Genomic DNA, 25172 nt, shown 5'->3' on the forward strand with positions numbered 1-25172 from the left:
AACTAGCTACTTTGACCTTGACAGTGTTGACCCTCAAAGTATTTTTGCTTTTAAGCTGTTACATGAATTGGCAACATTAAGAATGACTAGATATTGAAATATGGAGATGAAAAGTGGTTGCCAAGGGCTTGGGAATAGGGGAAATGGAGTGAGCCTGGTAAAAGGATAGAACCTCCAAGATGAATCAGGTCTGAGGCTCTAATATATAACATCGTGACTAGAGTTAATAACACTATATTTTATAACTGAAACTTGCTAAGAGAGTAACACTTAAATGTTCTCACTGAAATAAATTTTTAAAATAATAATGGTTGTGCATGGGAATAATGGGAAAATTGGGGCTGAATATATGATGACTTTGGGTTGACATGAGCAGGGATAGATAGCCCTTGTTATCCATCATCTTGAAGTACCCTACCAAACACGTGAGTCAGATTTGCCTCTTCTTTGTCAAGGAGGATGGCCTCAAAATACCAAACCCACAGATACTTGAGCTGGTAAGAGAGCAGAGAGCCCTAAGAGGGCTCAGCTCTCCCTCACCCTGGTGTGGAGTTGCTCTTTTCCCCTCTATTCAGGATCACCTCTTCCAGGATTGAGGCAAAAGGGCTGGGTGGCCGTTTTGCTTGCCTCACCCAAATGATTCAAAGTTATGAACCACTCACCAAACACAGATGTCATCATGCGTCCATTTAGCTTAAATGTCTTAGATCAAGTCTAAATGCATCCTCCCTTGTAGTCAGCTGTTTCAACTCTAGAAATCTGGGACAAAAGGTTATCAGGAAAGACCCAGTTTCATTCTTTTTAACAGCTAATATTCCATTGTGTATATGTCCCACATCCTTATTCATTCCTCTGCTGATGGACATCTGGGCTGCTTCCATGTCTGGCTGTGGTAAACAGTGCTGCAGTCAACACTGAGTACATGCGTCTTTTTGAATTATGGTTTACTCAGGGTATGTGACTAGCAGTGGGGTTGCTGGGTCATATGGTAGTTCTGTTTGTTTTACAACATGGAAATACCTTGCAGGTACAGCTGAGCTTCAGGAAAATATAGGTGGCTGATGGACTATAATGGCAGTTGTAGCTTAACCGTGCTATTAGGGTCTAAGTTAATATAGGTTTTCTTTATATCACACATCTTGCTCTATAAAATGAATGTGCACCTGAGAAGCATGCATGGATCAAGCTCTTTATGTAAAGCTAAATTTTATTCTCCCAGTGAAGAAGAATTCCTAGTTTCATAGATTCTTTATTTTCAGAGATAAATATTTTTCAGTACGATGCAGGGGTCCTAATATACCCATCATTAGTATTCATCTTAAAATTTTTTAATTAAAAAAATCTTTAATTGAAATATAATTGACATATAACATTGCATAATTTTAAGGTGTATAACAAAATGATTACCACCACAGCATTAGCTAACACCTCTAGCACGTTGCAAAATTGTCATCTCTCTTTTGCGGTGAGAACAATTATCTCATCATGTTTAGCTGAAGCTCCAATACTTTGGCCACCTGATGCAAACCACCAACTCACTGGAAAAGACTCTGGTGCTGGGCAAGATTGAAGGCAGAACAGAAGACGGTAACAGAGGACGATATAGATGGTTGGATGGCATCACTGATTCAATGGAAATGAACTTGGACAAACTCCAGGAGACAGAGAGGGAAAGGGAAGCCTGGTGTGCTGCAGTTCATGGGGTCACAAAGAGTCAGACATGACTTGGTGACTGAACAACAAATGTTTAGCAACCATGAAGTTTATGATACAGTACTGTTGTCTATGTTCACTATGCTGTGCATTCCATCTTCAGGACTTATTCATCTACTAGTTCACAGTTTGCAACCTTAAATAATATCTCCCTAAATCCCCCATCACCCATGCTTTGGTAACCAGAATTCTATTCGCTATTTTAAAAATATTTATTTTTGCAAAATATTTAGCATACATCCATGAACAAGACAGAGTCCTGGCTCAAGAATATACAGTCTAGTGGAGGAGATGGCAGGTTAGTATTTACAAAGCAGCAAGTGAAGTGTTCTGACGGGGAGAATTCCCATCAGAGCGTGATGCTGGGCAGAATTCAGTAAAGGGGTGGTCATTGGAAAACAGGGTGGGATTACTCACGAAGACCTATGGAAAGAATAGTTTAGATTTAACAAAAATAAATATAAAATAAAGGAGGAGGCGGCAAGGATATTCCAGACATGGAGAGACAGCGGAGTATGGACAGTGAAGAAGGAGAAAGTGGAACTGATCAAAATTGACCTTGTGTTTCAATTTTCTAAAATACAGAAGCACCACAGTGAAAGGATTAAGAGGAGGGGCTTTGAAATCAAAGAGACCTGGGTTCCATGCTGGCTCATTTGAAAGTAATTTCTCCAGATCTCAGTTTCCTGTACTGGGCACAGAGTAAACATTTAAGAAATTTAAAATGTTAATTTTCTTAGTTACAAGTACATATTCATAAAGTAATATCACATACTCTATCCACAAGGGTCTTATTAACATGAGAAATGGCCAATTATTTTTAATTTTAAAAAAAAAAGGAAGGGGGGAATATCTTTAGTCTGAAACTAGGGAAACAGTCAAACAGCAGATAATTAAATACCAGCTAAAGGCATTCTTGAGCCTTGGACTGCAAGGAAATCCAACCAGTCCATTCTGAAGGAGATCAGCCCTGGGATTTCTTTGGAAGGAATGATGCTAAAGCTGAAACACCAGTACTTTGGCCACCTCACGCAAAGAGTTGACTCATTGGAAAAGACTCTGATGCTGGGAGGGATTGTGGGCAGGAGGAGAAGGTGACAACTGAGGATGAGATGGCTGGATGGCATCACTGACTCGATGGATGTGAGTCTGAGTGAACTCCGGGAGTTGGTGATGGACAGGGAGGCCTGGCGTGCTGCGATTCATGGGGTCACAAAGAGTCGGACACAACTGAGCGACTGAACTGAACTGAACTGAAAGGCATTCTTTGGTTCACTATGTTGGCAAACATTTACTAAACCCATAAAATGTTGCCACTGTTGTTCTAGATTTGGGGACTATAGTGGGAAATAAAATAGATGAGACTCCTTCCTCTTGGGGAATTTACCTATCTTTGGGGGAAACATATCAAATAAGAACAAACTAGATCATTGCAGAATTTAAATAGTGAAAAGTAATGAGGAGAGACTTAAAATATGGTGACTGTGAGGGAGAAATCCACAGTTAAGGATGACTTTTTAGATAGGGTGGTCAGTGGAGCCCCTGCTGAGAAAGCACCATTTGAAGGTGACAAGAAAGAGCAAACCATGTGAGAGCTCAGGGCAGGATGTCCCAGTAGAGGCGCAGAATGAGCTGAGTGGGCTCAGCGGTTAAGGCCAGGCCACAGTCCCCAGGAGGAGAGAGGCGGAAGACAAGGTGAAGAAGCTGATGCCAGACCTGGTTAGGGCACACAGGCCATGACCTGGGTTTGTTCTTAACATTATGGGAAGCCATAGCAAGTCAGGGAAGGGACTGAAACAGAGTTCTAGTCCCCATCCCCTATCTCCTTATTTCAGGGCTTTTTCCTATACTTTCCTGCATGCCTAATCCACTCTAGGAAGCCAAGAGACCTACGTTTCCTCTAACACAAAAGGCCTCCACTTCTGTGAACAAATATTGATTTTAAAATTTTCTTTCCACTATTTTGCTGCTAAGTCACTTCAGTCGTGTCCGACTCTGTGCGACCCCACAGACAGCAGCCCACCAGGCTCCGTCGTCCCTGGGATTCTCCAGGCAAGAACACTGGAGTGGGTTGCCATTCCCTTCTCCTTTCCACTATTTTAGAGGTCTCTAAATTTCTTCATCTGCTTTACAGGTGTCACAGATTAAGTGCACTTCCTTGGAACTCATATTCCTCCTTTGCTTCTCTTTGATCTCCTATGTATCACCTGGGGTGCTGACCCTTGCAGGCTGCTTGTCTCCCTGGGTCCAGCCAATGGGAGGCATTTACAAGGAATAGGAAAGGGAGAAACTAAGGTATTTCCTTGACCCCCTTCTGCCTTGGGTGGTTTCTCTGCATCTCCTGAATGTCCCCAAGTCCCACCTAAAAATCCCACGGCAGTGTTTGCTTCCACTAGATGTCCACAGAAGTCACATCACCTGTCGCTCCGGGGCTTCTCTCTGCTGCAAATCCGTAGACTGCTTCACCATCCTGATCTGTTTGTACTGCCAACAATCTCATCACTGTGTCATCAATTCTCTGTATGAAACTGTTGTAAATGCTGACAATTGGTTCTGCCCTCCTGCTGGTCCCTGGCCGATACAGATCTTGAGACTGACAAGTGATTTTGCAGGTTTGGCAACTGTCCTTTCATCTGCCGGGTGAGCATCTCCAAACACCCCATTTACTAGCACTATTGAAACCTAAGTTTGCTCAAGTCACCCTCTCACTTCCTTTGTTATTTTCCTTGGAACTAGTTTTGAAGGCTTCTTCCAGAGTATCAGTTAGGTAATGAGATATGGCAATTATCTACCCCAGCATTTAGGTATTAGGTACAGAATTCACTGGAAACAAGTAATAAATTTCTATGGTCAGCACCATGGCCAGATCCAAAGGCCAGGGACAAAAACTGGAGTCCAGAAGACTTCAACAGAACTTTATTCCAGGGACAAGAGAGAGACACTGGACAACTGATCATTTTTACTCGCAGAGCCTCCTTTCAATTTCTCAATACCTATACTACTGTGTCACACAGAAACTAAACAATTAAAAGGGCAGATTTTGCCACATGCTGTGACAGCTCTCGGAGAAAGCAATGGTACCCCCACTCCAGTACTCTTGCCTGGAAAATCCCATGGGCGGAGCAGCCTGGTAGGTTGCAGTCCATGGGGTCGCTAAGAGTCGGACACGACTGAGCGACTTCACTTTCACTTTTCACTTTCCTGCATTGGAGAAGGAAATGGCAAGCCACTCCCGTGTTCTTGCCTGGAGAATCCCAGGGATGGGGGAGCCTGGTGGGCTGCCATCTATGGGGTCGCACAGAGTCGGACACGACTGAAGCGGCTTAGCAGCAGCAGCAGTAACAACTCTGCTGCTGCTGCTGCTGCTGCTGCTAAGTCGCTTCAATCATGTCCAACTCTGTGTGACAACTCTAGGATCAGTTAAAATTGAAGTGATCTCTGTACTTCTACAACCTGTCCTGAAAACAATCTACCATATTTCATCAAATATAAGACGCTTTCAAGTATATAATATGTTATTGTTTTATGGGCCACCAAGGAAAAAGAACTTGACCAATTAAAGTTTGATACAATGCTTTCTCATCATACCAACCGTGAGCTATGGTTCAATTTTGGATATATTAAAATACAACCAGTAAAAGTGTCTTAGAATATGAAATACAGCATTGGCCCTGCTTAGGCACCTAAGTTTGTTTAACCAGGTAAACTGGCTAAAGGACTGGTCATTCTAGAAAACCCTCAGGCTTGGGGCTTTGGGGAAGGCATTCATTAACAGAAGTTATAGATAGCCCCCCAGTCATTTAAATTATTAGTCCCAAATAACTCTTTGACCATATCAGTGAGTCTTACAGTAGGTGAGTCTAATACTAAATGTGCCTCCTCCAATAATTACACTGTGGCCTTGGATGAGGTACTTAACCTTAATTTCCTCAACTATGAAGTGATAATGTCCTAAGATTCATTTCAACTCAATCTTCTATGTTTTTAAATGAAAGGAGAAAATACTAACTAAACTACTGTCTGATTATGATCACTCAACTGACCGGTGGTACTCAATCAGGAATGTTCTGTTCCACAGGGTCAAATGTATGGTTTTTTCCTGCTTGTTGCAATAACTGGTGGCCTTATGGGCATTTGGGCTTCCCTGTTAGCTCAGTTGGAGAAGACAATGGCACCCCACTCCAGTACTCTTGCCTGGAAAATCCCATGGGTGGAGCAGCCTGATAGGCTGCAGTCCATGGGGTCGCGAAGAGTCAGACACGACTGAGCGAATTCCCTTTCACTTTTCACTTTCGTGCATTGGAGAAGGAAATGGCAACCCACTCCAGTGTTCCTGCCTGGAGAATCCCAGGGACGGGGGAGCCTGGTGGGCTGCCATCTATGGGGTTGCACAGAGTCGGACACAACTGAAGTGACTTAGCAGCAGCAGTTAGCTCAGTTGGTAAAGAATCCACCTGCAGTGCAGGAAACCCTGGTTGGATTCCTGGGTTGGGAAGATCTGCTGGAGAAGGGATAGGATACCCACTCCAGTATTCTTGGGCTGTGGCTCGGCTGGTAAAGAATCCGCCTGCAACATGGGAGACCTGGGTTTGATCGCTGGGTTGGGAAGATCCCCTGGAGAAAGGAAAGGCTACCCACTCCAGTATTCTGGCCTGGAGAATTCCATGGACTTTACAGTTGCAAAGAGTTGGACACAACTGAGCGGCTTTCACTTTCACTTTTACTGGCATTTAGTGCATGAAAGCCATAGATGCAAAGCAGCAAACTCACACCCAAAACGCCAGTAGTGCTCATACTGAAATATGCTGACCGAGATCTTCTGCAAAGGTGTTTATGATGGCGGACAAAAAGCACTGTGCTTGTGTTCTGTTTCCAATATGATTCTTTCCAATTTTATTGTAATGATTTAATGTCAATAGCTATACAAGAGAGATCAGAGAAGGCAAGGGCACCCCACTCCAGTACTCTTGCCTAGAAAATCCCATGGACCGAGGAGCCTGGTGGGCTGCAGTCCATGGGGTCGCTAAGAGTCAGACACGACTGAGCGACTTCACTTTCACTTTTCACTTTCATGCACTGGAGAAGGAAATGGGAACCCACTCCAGTGTTCTTGCCTGGAGAATCCCAGGGATGGGGGAGCCTGGTGGGCTGCCATCTATGGGGTCGCACAGAGTCGGACACGACTGAAGCAACTCAGCAGCAGCAGTAGCAGCATGCAAGAGAGATAGCAAGATTGTCACTCACGCAATGCCTAAGGACCACCGCCCCCACGTTTTCTCTCAAGATGACAATCTAAATCTTAACATTCTCCCAGGAACTTTTCAAGTTTTAATTTTCCTACATGCATAATGAGCTCTACACTTAAGGTGATGAAGCTAGCCCTACATTTAAGGCAATAACTTCCTTCATGAGTTGAAATAAGTTTCCCACTGCCTTATCATATTGTTCACTATTTCATACATACACATAGCATTATGACTTACCTTCCAGCTGCTCCTTGGTGGAACATGTTGAGAAGAATAAAGGAACCTAGAGAACTTATAGATCAATGCCCTCACATTGCAGGTAAGAAAATGAGCCCCCCTTTGGTGAAGGAGTGTGTCCAAGGTCATACACCTAGTTATAGCAGCCTGCAAAGAGGCATTTAGTCTCTTGACTCAAGAGTCCAGAGCTTTTCCCCACACCAAGTGTCCAGCATAGTTGTTGAGAGAAGGAAAGTTCTGAACAGTTCTGAGTCAGGCTACTGCTCAGCAGATAGGTGAACACCTCGGCATAGAACTTTGTTGACCCACTGCCCGGAGAATGGGCTACTCTTCCCCTGACACACATGCAGATACTGGATTGGCCAAAAAGTCCATTCGGATTTTCCTATAAGGTGTTACAGAAAACCTGACCATTTCAGCTGACCCAGTACTCCAGTATTTCCTAATAATTATATCCTTGCATACTCGTCTGCATGTTTGCTCAAGTAGTCGTGTCTGACTCTGCGACCCTATGGACTGCAGCCCACCAGGCTCCTCTATCCATGGAATTTTCCAGGCAAAAAGTACTGGAGTGAGTTTGCATTTCCTACTCCAGGGAATCTTCCCGATTCAGAGATCAGACCCTCGGCTTCTGCTGCATCTCCTCATCGCAACCAGTTTCCTTACCACTGCTCTACCTTGTCAGTATTGTGACATCAATACAATTTTGAATCTTCATTCAAATTTTGCTAATTGTCTTTCAGTGGCCTCCTTCTGGTCCACAGTCCAACCCAGGGACCTACAAGGAAATCAGCTGCTGTGCCACCAAAACCTTCCCCAGTCTAGGCCAGTTTCTCAAACTTTTACTTCCATAAAGATTCACTTATGAAAAATACAGGCCAGTTATTCTACAGAACATCTTCCAATTTGAGTTTGTCTGATGCTTCCTCATTATTCATTTTAAATCGTGTATTTTGGGGCAGGAACCACAGGACTGATGTAGAAAAGTACTGTTCTTGTTAACTCTATGTGCTCAAACTGACGAGCTGAGCACCAACACCCCTAACATTTGTTGATAAAAAGTTTTCTAAAGTAAATTATGCCATCTTTCTGGTTCACAGACTAGAGTTTATAGACCTAATTGGTCTTTTCTGTATGGTTCTTGGTCTTTCAGTAAGTCCTAAAGGGTATTGTTTTTAAACATAAACAATTACTTTATACAACTGCAAGGGTAGAAAGTATAGAAGACAGGGCTGAGTAGGGACTAACCCTGGAAAAACATTATTTCAAGGTTATTGCTTGAAATAAATCTTTAATACCTGTTTATTTTCTGATTCATTCATTCTTTATACTAAAGGAGAATTTCAAATAACATTCTGCTCCACTGAGAGTTCAAATCAGTTGGGTTCCATTCAGCTGTGTTTGATGCAAAATTAAAACAGTTGCTATATCTGAATAACCCTTTTCCCTTACTTAACACTGATATAATAGGCATTTCAACCTGTCCTGAAAACCATAAATTGTATAGCTTATAACTTGAGAATTCTAGCCTTTGAGATTCAAGTTTCTCCCAACTTTCTGGAACCTTTAAGGATTATAAATCTGTTGTTACTGAGACTTTGCTACAGAGACCACACCAAAGGCGTGCAGTCTGTCACACACATCTGACAAAGCAATCTCAAGGAGGAGCTCTCAGACAAGAAGAGAAGCCTCCTTCTGTTGTCCCACTGTCCTTGGGCACATCCAAAGTTAAAAAAAAAAAAAAAAAGAATGAACAGGGTGAGGAGGGCTCTGTAAAACCTGTCTCCATGGACCATGGTACACGGAAAGTCGGGGCTATGCCCCTATCCCAGGGCAGCAAAGGCTGAATATCAGGGTGTGCAGAGGCCTGTGGGAGCCTTGATACTCTTGGGTAGATGTCCAACCCTGCTGTGAGCCTTTCCCTTTGGCAGGTACTGTGTCTGGGCTCAAAGACCCAGGGTTCATTGAAGAGAGGGAGGCATTTCCATTCTCTTTCTCAACCAAAGGAAAGCACCAGAAGATGCCAGTGCATGGTTCTATGAGTCTTTAGAAGGGAAACCCAGTCTCCATGGATCTCTCTTACAGATAATATGGAGTAGGTTATGGCATCCCAGAGAACTGGGAGACACTAGCAAAGGACAGAGTGATGGAGGGTGAATGCTTCCTTGTACTTTTTTCAGGGTAGGAGATATCCAAAATCATCATCTCATCCGCTTTGAAGGAGGCATATACTTCTGCAAAGGTAAGGAACTTTTCAAGTCACAGTTTGTTTATGAAGAAAATCAATACAACTTAAAGCACGCTACCCCTTTCACATGAATCTAAACAAATTCTGGGGAAAGTGCTAGACCCAATGTCACATTCCCTTTGGCACATTCCATTTTGCAGGCATTGTGTCTGGTGTCCTGTGTCCCTCCTTTGGGGGCCTGAATTCCCTCTCATCACACCCCAGCTGTTAGGTGAGGTCATGCCAGCTGTGGTTCCTTGCATCACTGTCAGGCTGCCTAACATACAGCTTCTCAACCATACGAAAAGGACACCTGTGAGTCAGGAAGATGTCCTTGGAGTGTCGTTACTTCTTGGATTTACTCACTCTCTTTTGTCAGTGTATGGAATGGATGTCGAAATGACCAGCTGAAGTCCCCGGTATGTATGTATGATGACAAATTCTCTTTAATGAGCACTTACTTTGTGTCAGACACCACAATAAACACATTACTCATGAAGTATTATCTTATTCAAGCCTAATAACAGCCCGTTTTTTCCAAGTGGGGGAAGGGGAGGCCTAAGTTCTTACCCAACATCAGTACTTATCAAATGGAAGAAAGAGAAATTAAATCCAGGTGTGCATAACCTTAAAGCTTTTGTTTTAAAACAATACATTATCTGAATCACTGATTACACTTGTCCGTGTCAATTTCTCTCTTCTCTAAAATCATTCAAACACCTAGAATATATATCAAATCATCAATTTATCCACAGACAATAATTCTTACTCACTGAATGATTGTAGTGTGTTGGTGCCCATCTGAATCACAGAGACGGTGTCTCTGTATCTTTAATGTTCCCTGAGTGACCAGTCCAAGGCTGGCCACAGAGGTTGGGCTCAAGTGTTGCCTGAATGAATAACACTGGAGATGATTTGCAGAATGAGTGTGTGTGTTTGTGCAAAAACGTGCGTGCACGATTCACACCATAGAATCAGAGTTAGAAGGAATTTTAGAAACTGTTTTGTCAAGCCTTATCTGATGCTTAAGTCCTTTCATACCCGTTCATTCATAGTATGATAGGGGATATAGCAAAAGCATGGACAAACAGAAGACTGCATTCATCAGAACTGAGGTGAGTGGGACAGGGCAGAAGTCTCACGGTATCATAGATTACACTAGAATGAAAAAAAGTTGAGAATCAAGCCATAATCCTTTAAGGCTTAAATTACTGCCTGAGTCCACATGTTCCCTGGGGGAGTCAGAACGGCCCACAGGTGTCCTGGATGCAGACACATCAGTTTCCGTGCACAACGGCCCTAACAAGTACTGCTTCTGCATGGGCGACCGTCATTTATGGCTTGTATCTGGTGGGCTCTGCTCTACGGGCTGCTCTAGTTCACTAGTTCTCAAACTTTACAAGGCAATAGACTCACAGATTGCTGGCCTCACCCCCAGAGCATCTGATTCAGGAGATCGGAGTAGAGTCTAAGAATCTGCATTTCTAACAAGTCCCCAGGAAATGCTGACACTGCTGGTCCTGGGACATACTTTGAGAACCACTGTCGCACTTGATGTTTGTTGCTGCTATTTTTGTTTTCCCATGCAAACTCACACAACTGCAACAGTGGAGACGTTGGTGAAAACCTACCTAGTTGTAAACCCTCAGCTTTTCTGTGGTCCTCAAATCCACACCCGACCTCCCTCTTGAATTCCAAACAGATGTATTCAACTGCCCACCAGACATCCACATCCATGTGGCCCACAAAAGCCTTCACACTCAACATGTTCCACCTGAATTCACTATTTAGATCTTTCCTTCTTTTCCGAACTTTCTATCTCTGCTTGTGACATCAATATTCACTCAATTTAGAAACCTCAAAGTCATCTTCAACTTCAGCTTTTCTTCTTATATTTAATGTCATTTAATTCTAGAATTTAAGCTCCCCAATGGCAGATATTTGGTCTGTTTTGTTTACCATTATATCTCCAGCACTTCTAAGTGATGCCTGGATTCACTGGGTATTGAAGGAATGAATTCCCTGAAACTTCTCTCTAATCTGTGCAGTGGGTCAAGCCTTATCCCTCACCTGTACCATGACAATAACCTCCTGCCCAGCCTCCCTGCCTGCAGTGTTATGTCAGCTCCAATCCTCTGTACTTCTATGTTGAAAGCACAAACTGAGTAACATCACAAATGTGATGTTACAAACTTCTGATCAGACTTTGCATAACTCTCAGCATAAGGTGCTATACAAAACAAGTAAGATACTATACAAAGCACTTCACACTTTGGCATCAATCTTGCTGTTCACCAACAGCAGGATCTCAGTCCCCAAGATGAACCCTACATGCCAGTCTTCCTCCCATGCCAGACACAACCTTATTTCTGTAACTCTGTACATGAGAAGCTATACCTTTCTAACAATGTACTCATCTGCCTCTCATCACCTGAAAATGACATACTCTGTCAAGACCGGGTGACAATGTCACATCCACTATGAGCATTTTTAAAAACAGTCCCTTGATCCCTCTGTCCCAGCACACACATATATACTCCAAGGGGAATTACTGATCCAATCTTGATAACAATAGCCTTTGTATCTGCACTATAACATACACCCAGACTATATTTTACGGTGATTATTTTGTTACAGCAGTATCTTATCCACAGAAGAATCTGAGTGCTTATAACACAGAGGCTGTTTCCCTTCCTCTTGTAATCACTAGTATCTAACCCAGAGTCTGACAGAGAGAGAGGTCCTCAAAATGTTTGCTGAACTGGCCTCAATTTAATTTAGTTAGCATCAATCAGAGAGTAAGGAATAAACAAACGGTCCTGGACTTAGTGAGACTAATTCTCTGAGGTCTTCACCATCAAGGCCAAGCTGAAGACTAAAGTAATTACTTGGGTAGATAATTCAAGAAAGAAGGAAAACCATTTGCATTTGAATGCTCTATGGAGGATTTTCTGCTTGTTGATGTTTCTGGAATTTTTCAGATAATGGCTTCAATTCTTTGATTCTTTCTTTAGTATAGAGAGTAGGCCAGAAAGTTAATCTAGCAATCACTCTCCCATCTTAAACTAGGCAACTTTCAACCAGTTATGCTGAACAGAAAGTGTCCATAAAACCAGTAATATATACACATATTATAGAATGGCATAATGTAGGGGTTGAAGGGTGTGCAAGGTTCAAATTCAGCCATCCAAAGAGTTCCGAAAGAACGCCAGTTAGTGTTAAGTTGCTTTCCTGCTATTTTAATAACCTCAGATCTGGCTACCATTTATTCATGCCCTTAGAAATTCTCAAGGTCGCGGAAGGGCGGGGGCCGGGGGAGACAATTCAGTAAGTGATATCTGTAGCCCAGTGTGCAGGAGTCCTGTGTCCCAGGAACAAAATCCAATCCAGGACGCATAGGGCGCCTGGGAACCACAGGGGACGCCCAGTTTAGGTGGCAGGTGTCTGTGCGTCTGTCTCCTTCTGAGTGCACGTGTGCGGGCAGAGGGGTAAGGAGTAAGGTCATCTCTGCCTCGAAAATGCAACAATATGCCCGCCCCTCTTAAAACAAATACACACACACACACTCTCACAGACGCAAATCCCCTGCACCTGCTTCGGAAGGCCCTCCCTCCAAGGCTGGCCGGGAAGGGGGAGGGGGGGCGAAGGCGGCTTCAGCAGAAGAGCGCGGCGGATTTACCGTGGCATTACTTTTAATTAACTCTGCCGCGGGTGCGGGGAGCGCAGGGTGGGCCCTAATCCCGGGCCCGCCTGACGTCACCTGGGAACGCGGCGGCGCTGGGCGGCGGGGACCGGCGACGACCTCGCCGCGACCCGGGCGCGCCTCCGCCCGCGCGGGGCTTTGCTCGGCGGGAATTAAGGAAAGGAGAAATGTTAGTACACTTTTAATTGGAAACCGAGTTCTGCTTTCAGAGCGGCTTGTTTACTCAGGACTGGGCATTAGAACTCAGGGGAGGCTCTAATTGAAGTGACGGCTTTGGAGATTATGGGGAACATATGGCCCTGCCGCCGGGCTCTTTATCTGCATTTTCTCATAAAACTGCCGTCGGTGTGTGTTTCCGCGCTCGCCCTTGTACGTTTCTCAAGGGTCTGGGAGGAGCGGGTGAATACGGTGCCCGCATGGGCCGGGACGCCCGGCACCTTGAGCTCCCTCCTGGCCCGATGGTACTGGGAGCCCTGCCTGGGCTCGTTGGCTCAGCCCGAGCACTCGGAGGGGAAAAAAAGAGAGAGAGAGAGACCGTGAAAGAAAAGAAATGGGGCTGGTGAGCGTCTAGCAGGGGGCGTCACTCAAACTGTTGTGAGCTGACTGCAGGAGGGAGTTGCCAAGGTGACGGAAGATTCCCACCGTCGCCGCCTTCCTCCGAGGGCCAAGAGAGGGAGCCTCCCCGTGCCTGGTTGCGGCCAAGCCATACACAGAAGGGAAGTGAGAAATCGGGTGTCTTGGGAACAGAACTACTCTTCTCCCTATCTGGCTTGCATCAACCAACCAGTCAATCAATCGATTATCTATTTATACACCTGCGCAGTCTCCAGCACCAATCGCCGTCCCGTTGGTTACCACCCTCCCCACTAGATTCTTACTACATCTAGAGGTGCCAGGTAAAATATAGGACACAGTTAAATTTGAATATCTGAGAAACAGTGATTTTTTATGATAGAAGACATAGTCATACCAAAAATATTATTCACTATTTATGGGAAATTCAAATTTAACTAGTTTTTTTTGTTTGTTTTTTACTAAATCTCACCACCCTTCTCATTCTACTGAAAAAGCTGCCTTCTGTCTTAATTCTAGACTCTCACTGGTTCACAGCCAATTGAGGAGCCCCCACTCTGTCCCCTTGAACTTCACCTTCAGCTGGACCTGTGACTCTCAACCTTGAGTCTGTACATCAGACTCGACCAGGGAGCTTTCACCCAGACTTACTAAATCCTCAAGGCCCACTCCACAGGAATCCAAAGTATTTTTTTTAATACATAAGTAGAATAAGTCATATAGAGTGACTGCTTTGAAGAGTAACTCTCATTTGAACAATCTGGTTTATCTATTTACTTGGCTATGGCTATGGTCTGTCTCCCCTCCCCTGCCCCACCCCCACCACCTGTTAGAATATTACCTAAGAGCAGAGCTCTCAGTGCACCACCTAAAACAGGCTGCTACACTGTGTGCTCCACAATATTTGCTCATTAGTCAAACCTCACACACGTCTATATGTTCCCCCATGCCCCAAACACAGTCCTTGCCCAAGGCAGGCACTCAGTACATTTCTGTGGATGAAATGGATGCTGAGTTGGTTCAGTCACTGCTTTCCCATCCTTATGGATTCCTAAGAAGGAACACCTGGACACTCACCGTGAACACCAACTGGGTCCACTGATCCTCCCCAGTGCACACATGCACATGTTACTCAAAACCTTGCTCACACCCCCAAGAAGAAAAAAGCATGGCTCTGGATCCTGGTGTGCAAAGCTGGATTTAGACAACTAAGAGTCCAAATGGTTCTTAAATCCTCAGCCTTCCATATACCTGCACAGCATCAAATATAAACGTACTCAAAGGAAGCCATAATCTGGTTTGCCACCAATCCGTAGTAAAGTGGACTTTGGGTTTTTCCTAGGTCACCACTACCAGGGCACATGGAAATACTGGAGGTGATTCTTCCTTTTGCTTAATAAAGCTTCTTCAGACTCAGCATGAAAATTCTTGGTTGGAAATCTAAAAGTTGATGGGCTTAGCCAGAATGCCAGTGCAAGAAAACCAGTGTCTTTTCTGTACTTCCTCCCCGTCTTTCCTATTGATACATGATAGTAAAGGAAAGTGAATATCTGATTATTTAACTCAGGTCATGAAAGGTCAAAGTCATGGGTTGGCTCTGCATGGCCAGAGATTTCACCCCTAGCATACATCATTCACACCTTAAAGCCCTGCCCTTGTACCCCAAAAGGAGCCAATAAAAAGGTGGATAGAAGCACAAATTTCATCACTGCTACTAGAAAAACAAACCAAAGTGCATTTCTTCTGAAAAGGGGGTTATAACAGATGGTAGGATATTCCAGGTCAGCCTGTAGAAGCCTGTTAGAAAAAGTTTTGATGTGTACTGATTTATTCCACCATTGTACTTTTATCCATTTAATTCACAAGGACTCTGGTTTGCATGGCTGATAATTCTCATCTGCACAAAAAGAGCAACTGGTTTTTCCTGCTGTCATCAAATAAGTCATAGGGAACGGAATAGAAATTTACTGAATAGTTGTAAAACCAAACAAACAAAAACACAGTATCTTAAGCAAACTTTTAAAGTACTTTCACATTCACACACCATGTTTGCTTTGGATCCTTGCAAGCCTCCTACTTCCTTATAAAAGTTGTGCATGGGCTACACGGTGATAGGGGTTAATTATTAAAGAAGAACCAGAGGTTAGGACAGAAGGCAAACTTGTGATAGATTTGAAAGAGTGGAGACTCAATTAAAATCTCCTTGTTTTTATCGCTTTATCTCCTTGCTTTATCGCTTGTTTTTATCATGTGTGAAAAGATACTTCAGTTGGGGTCTCTCAGGTAGTGAGTCCAACCGAACACCTGGAGCCCTGCCGTAACCAGCAGGAAGAACTGTCCGTGAAACATGAGAACAAAATTTTAACATATGTGTACATATTTTTATTAACCAGGCAACACAGCCTAATGCTTTAATGAATCTGGGTCTGGAGCTAGTTTGCCTGTGTTTGAATGCTGGCTCTTTTCATTACTAGCTATAGAACTTAAGAAAATTAATAATTTGTCCATGCTTATCTTCCTAATCTATAGAATGGAAATAATCATAACATTCCTCATCAGCTTGATATAACAGTTAGGTCAGTTCATTCATGTAAAATGCGTACGGCAATGCCATGTGCAGAGTGAGGGTCTATAATTGATAACATCATCACCATGCAAAGATCACAATGATCAACTGTCCACTGACCAACTGTTTTTCTTACAGGGGCTGTGCAAAAGAAGTTAATGCACACAGAACACTGTTACAGATGAAATATGATCTGCAGCCATTGTGCTCATTTTAAATTACGATTTTTAACCAAAATTACTGAGAGCACATATCTGAAATTAAATTACAGTTCAATGGAAAAGAGATAATGCATCATCATCTCAATTTATGTATTGCCTGTAACTTTTCAAGCACCGAAGATAAACTCTGCCCAACTCACAGTTACAGCAAAGGCTGAGTATCAAGTGTCCTGGCTCGGTAATTGGTAGAATTAAGTTCTTATTTTGGCTTACCTCTGACTCAAGTATCCTGTGTCCTTATTTCTCCATCTATAACATGAAGACAAAACAAATACACCAGAAGACAAAGGTTCAGAAGAGAAAAGAAGCATGGAGCCTCAGACTGAGGGCAACAGATAATACTGGTATCATGGCTGTGATACTAACAAGAGACAAAGCTTGATTTTGGAAAAAAAAAATACCTGAGAGACTCGGGCAATTATATCTGCCTCTTGCATGCTATCCACAGATGCCAGATTAATAAATCAAAAATGTCCATGAAGACCTTTGTGCTAGTCATGATATAAATATGTGTGCTTTTCATGTCTCCTTAATAATACCAACAAAACTGAAAACAGATAACAGGTATCACATGTTTACTCTGTGCAAGGCGCTGAGCCAAGTCTTTGGGGCCAGACGATATTTTCTGTCTTTGGTTTTAGTCTTAGCACCTGACACAGTGTGGGTGTATGCAGAAGATTAAAACATTTACTGGCCTGAGATTCAAAGGATTTATAGTTCTAAAACTTGGGAATAGGTTTGAAAGTAATTGCCCTGTGAAGCAGTATTTTTCAAATTTCAGGCCACCATCCATAAATAGATTATGAAATTAATAGAGTAGCCTAAGACTAGAGCTAAAAAAACAAATGTAATGGGTAATATCAGCATGTGGGTTAAGCAGTGAGTCAGTCGAGGTGTTGAATCTTTATTTTACATACACACATGAATGTATATGATAGGGCACGACTTTTAAAAAGTATTTTTACTGAACCACAGTTAAATTTTTCAAGAAAATGCTCTTGTAGAGGAATCTTGAACACACTGCTTTACAAGAAAATATAAAACAGAATTTAAATGTATTTCTTAACAAGAATAATGTTTACCTGAATATTTTAACATCTACTCAAGATGTTTTGGTTTTGCTTTTATTTTTGGTGGCTCACCCCCTTGTTTCTTAATGAAAAGGGTGACAAGGCTGATCTCTAGGCTATGTCCCTTTTCCTAGCTCTCAGCCCTTGTATATTAACAAGGTTGGCCTCATTGTCCCCCAAGTATGGGCACTGGCTTTGAGATGTTTTTCTGAATTCTGCCCTTTTTTCTCTGCAACTAAAACACAGCATTTAGCACAGAGCCGGACAAAGCATAGGGGTTCATAAGAAATATCTGTTGGATTAAGGTTGGTTAGGTGGCTGCCTGAAGGACAGAAATAGATCATGGCATGTAACAGAGCAATGCTAGGAGGCCCCTGAAGGAATACAATGAATTCTCTAACGGGTAACTGTCCGGCTTGGGTCCTTCCCAGACTCAAAGATGAGTGCTACAGGAGAGAATAGGGGCTAAGCTCAGTACGCCCTTCCCATTCTTGCTTGAAATGCCTACTCAGCCCCAGAAGTGACTGCAAGACCATTTCCTCCTGCTCTTCTGAACTGACTTTCCAGGGTACAACGCTGGATCTAACATGCAGAGACTGGAGAGCACCTCTGAGACACACCGGCCCAAGGAGTGAATTGATCCCTCTCCAGTCCATCACCCCAGCCACCCCAAGTGACAGGCCCGCCCTGAGGTGCCTTCAGGTCAGCTATCCAGAAGCATCTAAAATAGAAGTGCAAAGACAGAAGATGAGACGTTTGTGAAACGATAGATCTTTGGGGAAGTAAGCTTATGAGCTGTGAGCTATCCAGAAGTATGCCAGCCTCTGCACCAGCAGATAGTACTGCTACTATTTACTGGTTATAAGCAAGCCACTCTGACTTCTTGCCTGGAGAATCCTATGGGGTCAGACACGACTGAAGCGACTTAGCACACATGCACCAAATTTCAAACCGTGGATACCCATTATGTCTCTGAGTTCTTACAGTGACTCACAGAAGTATTAAAATCCACTTTTACTGATTAAGAAATAGAGTCCTATAGGGGAGAAGTACAAGCCAACCTCATTTTATTGTGTATCACTTAGCTGCACTTTGCAGATAATTGCTTTTTTAACAAATGGAAGGTTTGTGCAGCCCTACATTGAGCAAGTCTATTTATGCTGTATTTGTCACAGCATTTGCCTACTTCATGTCTCTGTCACAGTTTGGTGATTCTCACAGTGTTTCAAATTTTTCCATTATTATTATATTTGCTATGGTGATTTGTGATCAGTGAATTGTGTTTTTAGATATAATGCCACCATACACTTAACAGACTACAATACAGTGTGAACATAACTTTTACATGCACTGAGAAACCTAAAAATTCTTGTGACACAATTTATTGAGATAGCCTCTTTATTAAGGTGGTCTGGAACCGAACCTGCTATAATTTTGTAAATCTCCAAGCTGTGATTTTTACCAAGCCTATAATTTTTCCCAAGGTCACAATGCTTGTGAGTATAGGCACAACTCAAATTCAGACCTAACTTTAGGTCCCAAACACTTTGTACTACAATGTGGAGAATGAGTTTAACTCAAACACCCCGCTGACTTTTCCTTGCATTTTAAAATTCATGACTATGAACTGACAAGATAATCCCATAGGACAGTGGAGCATTTTCCAGAATTCATGAGGTAACCACTGACTCTCTATTCTAATTTACTGAAGAACAAGAAGACTTCCAAGATAGGCTGGAATATTTCTGTAATGAGTTTAAAAAAAAAATCAATTCCAAGGTTATAGAAGGAAATGAAAACCAGCATCTAAATATTAGTAGTAATGAACCTGACTCAGAAGAGGAGAGATGTATTCCACAATGAGTTCAGTAAGAGTCATCTGAATCATTCCAGGCAGCAATATCCCACATCCTAAGAAAGATTAAGAAGGAAGAAGGATTCGCAAACTCTGGTATGTGTGAATCTACTCCTGCTCCAGTAAGAAGAAAGTCATACTGGAGGTTAGTGTTTGTCTGACAGGGATCGCAGAGGCTAACGTGCACAGGACAAACGTAACTTATTCACATGATAGATACACATTTACTGGGTACCTACTGCATGCCAGGCACTACATTAGGACCAGGTGGATGCAGACCATAAGGAGAGAGGCACCATATGCCTTTCAGTGCAGTCCAGACCAGCAGATCAACAGAGGCTGTTGATGGAATTGCTGTCATCATCTACAACATAATGCTTGCTTTGAAGAAAGGTTTCTCATGATGGGACTTCATGACCCAGGCTTCTTCTGGGAAAATCTCTCTATAGAAGCAGAGCATCAAAAAGAATCCTGCCTTAGGCTGCTGACAGTTTTAACTTTAAGAAGGACAGGCCAGCTATTCTTGGAGTTTGGTCTGACCAAGGAAGAGCTGCTAAACCAAGAGGGTGTAATGGTTTGAATCCTGGAAGGAAATCCTAGACAAGGAAGAAATCCTGAGCACAATCTAAAATGCATTCTCTTCTTCAGTTCAGAAAATTTTAAAATGGTAAGCAAACAAACCCCACAACAACTAAGCAAAGAAACAGATTGGTCCCATGGTAAGAGATGCTAAAAGGAAATAAAACATAACAGATACAGCTGGAGGGAGGGGCAAAAAATGAAATTCTGACTAGGCATTTCTGGTGATCCCAAAAATGAAGGAAAAAGGCAATTTAACACAAATAAAACATAAAACTAAATGCAATGTGGTATCCTGGGTTGGATACTGGAATGAATAAAGGCATTAGTAGGAAATATCTTGAAACTGAATAAGCTAGAGTTAATAGTTCCGAACCAATGTTAATTTCTTGGTTTACATGGTACATTTATCAAAATGTACATTTAAATGTAAAATATTGACATTAAGTGGAACTGGGCAAATAATGTATGGGAATATCTGTCCCATTTTGCAATTGCTCTATAAATCTAAAATTTTATTTCAAAATTTTGAAAGTTTTAAAAAACCACTATACAAGACATCCTTAGATGAACTCTGATGTTGAAAGAAATGTGACAATAAGAGGGTTAGATAATTAGGAAATGCAACACGGACAAGCCAGGAGCCATGATTGCATATAGTGAGCCCCCATGTCCCCACCTTCTTCCCTGGGTCCAAAAAGCTAATGACATCAATAGAATATGATGTCCCTGACAAGCAGTAATAATAACACAGTGCTAGTTCAGACTACATATGGAAGATTTTATACCCTTCTGGGTGGTACACTCTAAAGAGAATACCATATTTTTATAGATAGAGTGTAGAGTCTTTTCTAAGGGATAGTGAAAGAATAAGGAAAAAAAGACAAGATTTAGGGAGCTGAAGGAACTCGGTCTCTAACACATGTCAGGGAGACTACTGTATTCTTTGAGTTCCTGAAAGAGGAACTAATGCCAAAGCTAGTGTCATACATGGAAATCGATACTTGGGTTCAATGGAACAATTTGACAATCCACACTCAGAATGTGAGGTCAAGAACTCCCTGTGGTTGGACAGGCTCAAACAGAGGTTGAATGAGAGCTCCTGGTGGGTGTCTGAAGTGGATAAAGTCAGGGAGATAAGTTCTAGTTCCAGTGATAGCTCTAGTTCCAGCAATTTAGTTCCAGTAATGCAGCTTATAGCCTTTTTGGTGCCCATTGACTTTATGATCAACTAAAACCCCATGTGAAATTCCATAGAAAGAGGCCCTGTAGCATATAAACACTGTTGAATTTTGGAACGCAGTGGTTAGATCTCATTTTGCTGACTCTGTACTGTTCTGGTAGCTTGTCAAAATCCTTTTGAACATGGCAAATATCAGCTGCCACACCAGTGTTCCCTGTCAGGTTTGTGTCATCTGCTAACTGAATAACCTGCCTTCAGTGTCTTCAAGTTATTGATATAAATGTTAAAGAGGACAGTCATTCAGTCATTCACTCAATAAATATTTATCAAGCACGTACAATGTGTAAAGTGTTCAGGACAGAAATGAGACGAGAAACCGTATTTGTATTTGGGACAGATCCTAAAACGGTTTGCTTTCTCTAAAGCACTAAGATGAGGTGTACTTCTTTCTTTGAAGATTTAATTTAACTCATTAGGTATTTACCAATCACTTTTGTCTTGGCATCAGCTAAGCCTTCTTAAAGGAACAAAAGAATTAAAATTTGCAACCCTATTCTCAAGAAGTTGGTCCTCTCACTAGTAATTCTGGCTTTGCAGCTTTTATGCCACAAGATAGGCAACATTTATATTCTTGACAAAGTGAGTGGTAGACAAGATATTTGATTCTGATTAAAACCTTAATGTCATTTTATTTAAAGCTCCAAAAAACAATGATAGATTATTAGAGCTGAAGCGGGCAACAGGGCATCATCTTCCCCACCCACCTAGCCAATATTACTTTCAACAACTACGGTCTGATTCTTGAGCAGTTACACTGTTGTTGTTGATCAGTTGCTAAGTCCTACCCAACTCTTTTGCCACCCCATGGCAGGCGAGAATACTGGAGTAGGTTGCCATTTCCTTCTCCAGAGGATCTTCCTGAGCAGGGATTGAACCCACGGCCCCTGCTTTGCAGGCGATTCTTTATCGCTGAGCCAGCGGGGAAGCAGTTATACTGTGTTCAGTTCAGTTCAGTCACTTAGTCGTGTCCAACTCTTTGCGACCCCATGAACCACAGCACGCCAGGCCTCCCTATCCATTACCAACTGCCTGAGTCTACCCAAACCCATGTCCATTGATTGAGCTGGTGATGCCATCCAACTATCTACACTGTGATAGACCTAATAATTAGAATGACATCATAACATTCCCTATGTCAAGTCAAAATTGCTTCCCTTTGTCTCTTCATCTATAGTATAAACTCTCCATGGTTTTTGTTAAAGAATTGAATGAATTCTAATTCTTCTCTCTAAAGCTAGGTTAAAAAAAAAAAAACAAAAAACAGGTTTGGTCCAACCACTTGAAGTCAATAATTATTTCTCCACTTAGTCTCTACTTTTCTAGCCTAAGGATCTACTATTCCTTAATTTGACATGGGTTGAGGACTATTCTTGTCATTTACAGCCTGACGCCATGCCTGGCATAAAGCAAGAGCCTAAGATACACCTACTGAGCAAGTACATGAACTGGAAAGCTCCAGTCTGTCAATATCAGCCTCAAGAACAAATGCCTGGAACTAGGAAACATATTGCTAAAAATGTGGCCAGAGAAGTGGACTTGTTGACCTACTGCAGTTCGCCTGTTCTGAACATTATACTAATTTTTTAGTTGACGTATAATTGACTTACAATGTTGTGTCAATTTGTGCTGCACAGCAAAATGATTCAATTATGCATACATATGTGGTGATTTAGTTGCTGAGTCGTGTCCAGCTCTTGTGACCCCATGGACTGTAGCCCACCAGACTTCTCTGTCCATAGGATTTTCCAGGCAAGAATGCTGGAGTGGGTTGCCATTTCCTTCTCCAGGGGATCTTCCCGACCCAGGGACTGAACCAGGGTCTCCTGCACTGCAGGCAGATTCTTTACCGACTGAGCCACTGCTGCTGCTGCCGCTAAGTCACTTCAGTCATGTCTGACTCTGCGACCCCATAGACGGCGGCCCACCAGGCTCCCCCGTCCCTGGGATTCTCCAGGCAAGAACACTGGAGAAGCCCTGTATATACATATATATCTATGTGTGTATGTGTGTGTGTGTCTTGTGTACAGTGAAAGTTGCTCAGTCATGTCTGACTCTTTGCAACCCCCTGGACTATACATTCTATGGAATTCTCCAGGTCAGAATACTGGAGTGGGTAACCTTTCCCTTTTCTAGGGGATCTTCCCAACCCAGGGATCGAACCCAGGTCTCCAGCATTGCAGGCAGATTCTTTACCAGCTGAGCCACAAGGGAAGCCAAGAATACTGGAATGGATAGCCTATCCCTTCCCCAGCAGATATTCTTGACCCAGGAATTGAACCGGGGTCTCCTGCATTGCAGGCAGATTCTTTACCAACTGAGCTATCAGGGAAGCATGCACACACACACACACACACACACACACACACACACACGCATATACACACACATATATACAACATATATATACACACACATATATATATATATATATATATACATTCTTTTAAAAATTCTTTTTCATTATGATTTATCACAGGATATTGAATACAGTGCCCTGTGCTATACAGCAGGATCTTGTTATTTATCTATTCTACATATAATAGCATCATTTGTTAACCCCAAACTTCCAGTCCATCCCTTCTCCTTCCAACCTTCCCCTGGGCAACCACAAGTCTTGAACCCTGCACTTTTAATGGTGCTTAGATCCAGCTTCTTTTTGTCTTTCTGTGTGGGGAGGAGGCAGTACACTAATGACACACTGTCTGTGCCCAATTAAAATCTATAATTGGAAAACAGTCATCAAGAGTCACACAATTGTGTACCAAGAAAAGCTAGACCACAGCATTTATTTCCGTGTGAGAAAGAATGGCATGTCCTTCTGGGTCTGCATGTCTTCCTAAGGTCATGCTGGTATTCTGATCCCCAGAGCACTTAAGCCCCTTGTGAATGTGAAGATTTTGCAATATGGTGCAGGGGAGACCCAGTGGTTGGGTACAGCATGGCACCTGAGGAAAAGCCAGGATTAGCTGATCTGCTAAGCAGCTGTTTAGAATGGGCCCAGCTACCCCAGAGTGAGATGTTCAATAGGGAGAAACTTCCCCCAAATTAAAACATACAAGAAAAGTTAAGTCCAATGAACCCAACAGAAGCTGGGATAGTCCTGGTATCAGCTTACCTGAGGCTGCAGAGTCAGGCAAGAAGAACCAACCCTCAGGAGGGAAAGGAAACAAAACACAACTGTGATGATGATGCCAGCACCAGCAGGCACTGGCACTTACTAAACTCCAGACTGTTCACATACATTTATGCTTTATTCCCCAAGCTAAGACACCATGATCACCATTAACACCATGATCATCACAACTTCTACAGCTATAAAGATGAGGGCTTAGAGAGGTTCCAAAACTTGCCCAAAGTCTCGCAGATCTAAGTGGTATACCCAAGGTGAGGTCCCCAGCTGACTGCCTCCAAAGCTCTTGAACTCAAGCATCACCCCACAGGGCTTCTGTCCCATGTGTTTATTTATCCTTTAAAACAGATTTTATCAAGCATCCTCAGCATTCCAGGCCTGTGCTAAATCCTGCACACACAGTGGTAAAAAAAAAAAAAAAAGATACACACGGTCCCTCATGGTATTTAGCACTCTGGCAAGAACAACAATCAAACAAGCAACCCCAATCAAGTGGGATCCATGTCACGGCAGGAGAGGTTAAGGGTGAACCCCCCAGGCACAAGGGAATAAGACTCTTCCCCCGTGAAGTCAGTCTTAGAAAGAAGCTTAAGGGATACGCTGGCAAGACTAAAGAGTGAGTCAGAGAGTCAGAGAAGAATTAACTCTTGAGGTGCAGAAGTCAGTGGGAGACACAGATAAGTGCTGGATGTGGAGGGAGGGGTCAGAGGCTCCCATGAGGCTGAGGAGATGAGCACAGTGAGATTCCAGAGGCCATGGTGAGCGGTATGGAACTTGACTAGGACTGGCAATGGCAAAAACTGCTAAGT

General features: G+C 42.8%; 1 protein-coding gene across 1 annotated transcript in view; it reads right to left on the reverse strand.

The window, feature by feature from the left end:
• Nucleotides 1-25172, reverse strand: part of LMX1A (LIM homeobox transcription factor 1 alpha) — a 171972-nt gene that overhangs the window by 29505 nt on the left and 117295 nt on the right. The window lies entirely within an intron of this gene.

This window comes from Ovis aries, chromosome 1 (assembly GCF_016772045.2).
Source record: "Ovis aries strain OAR_USU_Benz2616 breed Rambouillet chromosome 1, ARS-UI_Ramb_v3.0, whole genome shotgun sequence".
In the NCBI taxonomy this organism is placed as follows: domain Eukaryota; kingdom Metazoa; phylum Chordata; class Mammalia; order Artiodactyla; family Bovidae; genus Ovis; species Ovis aries.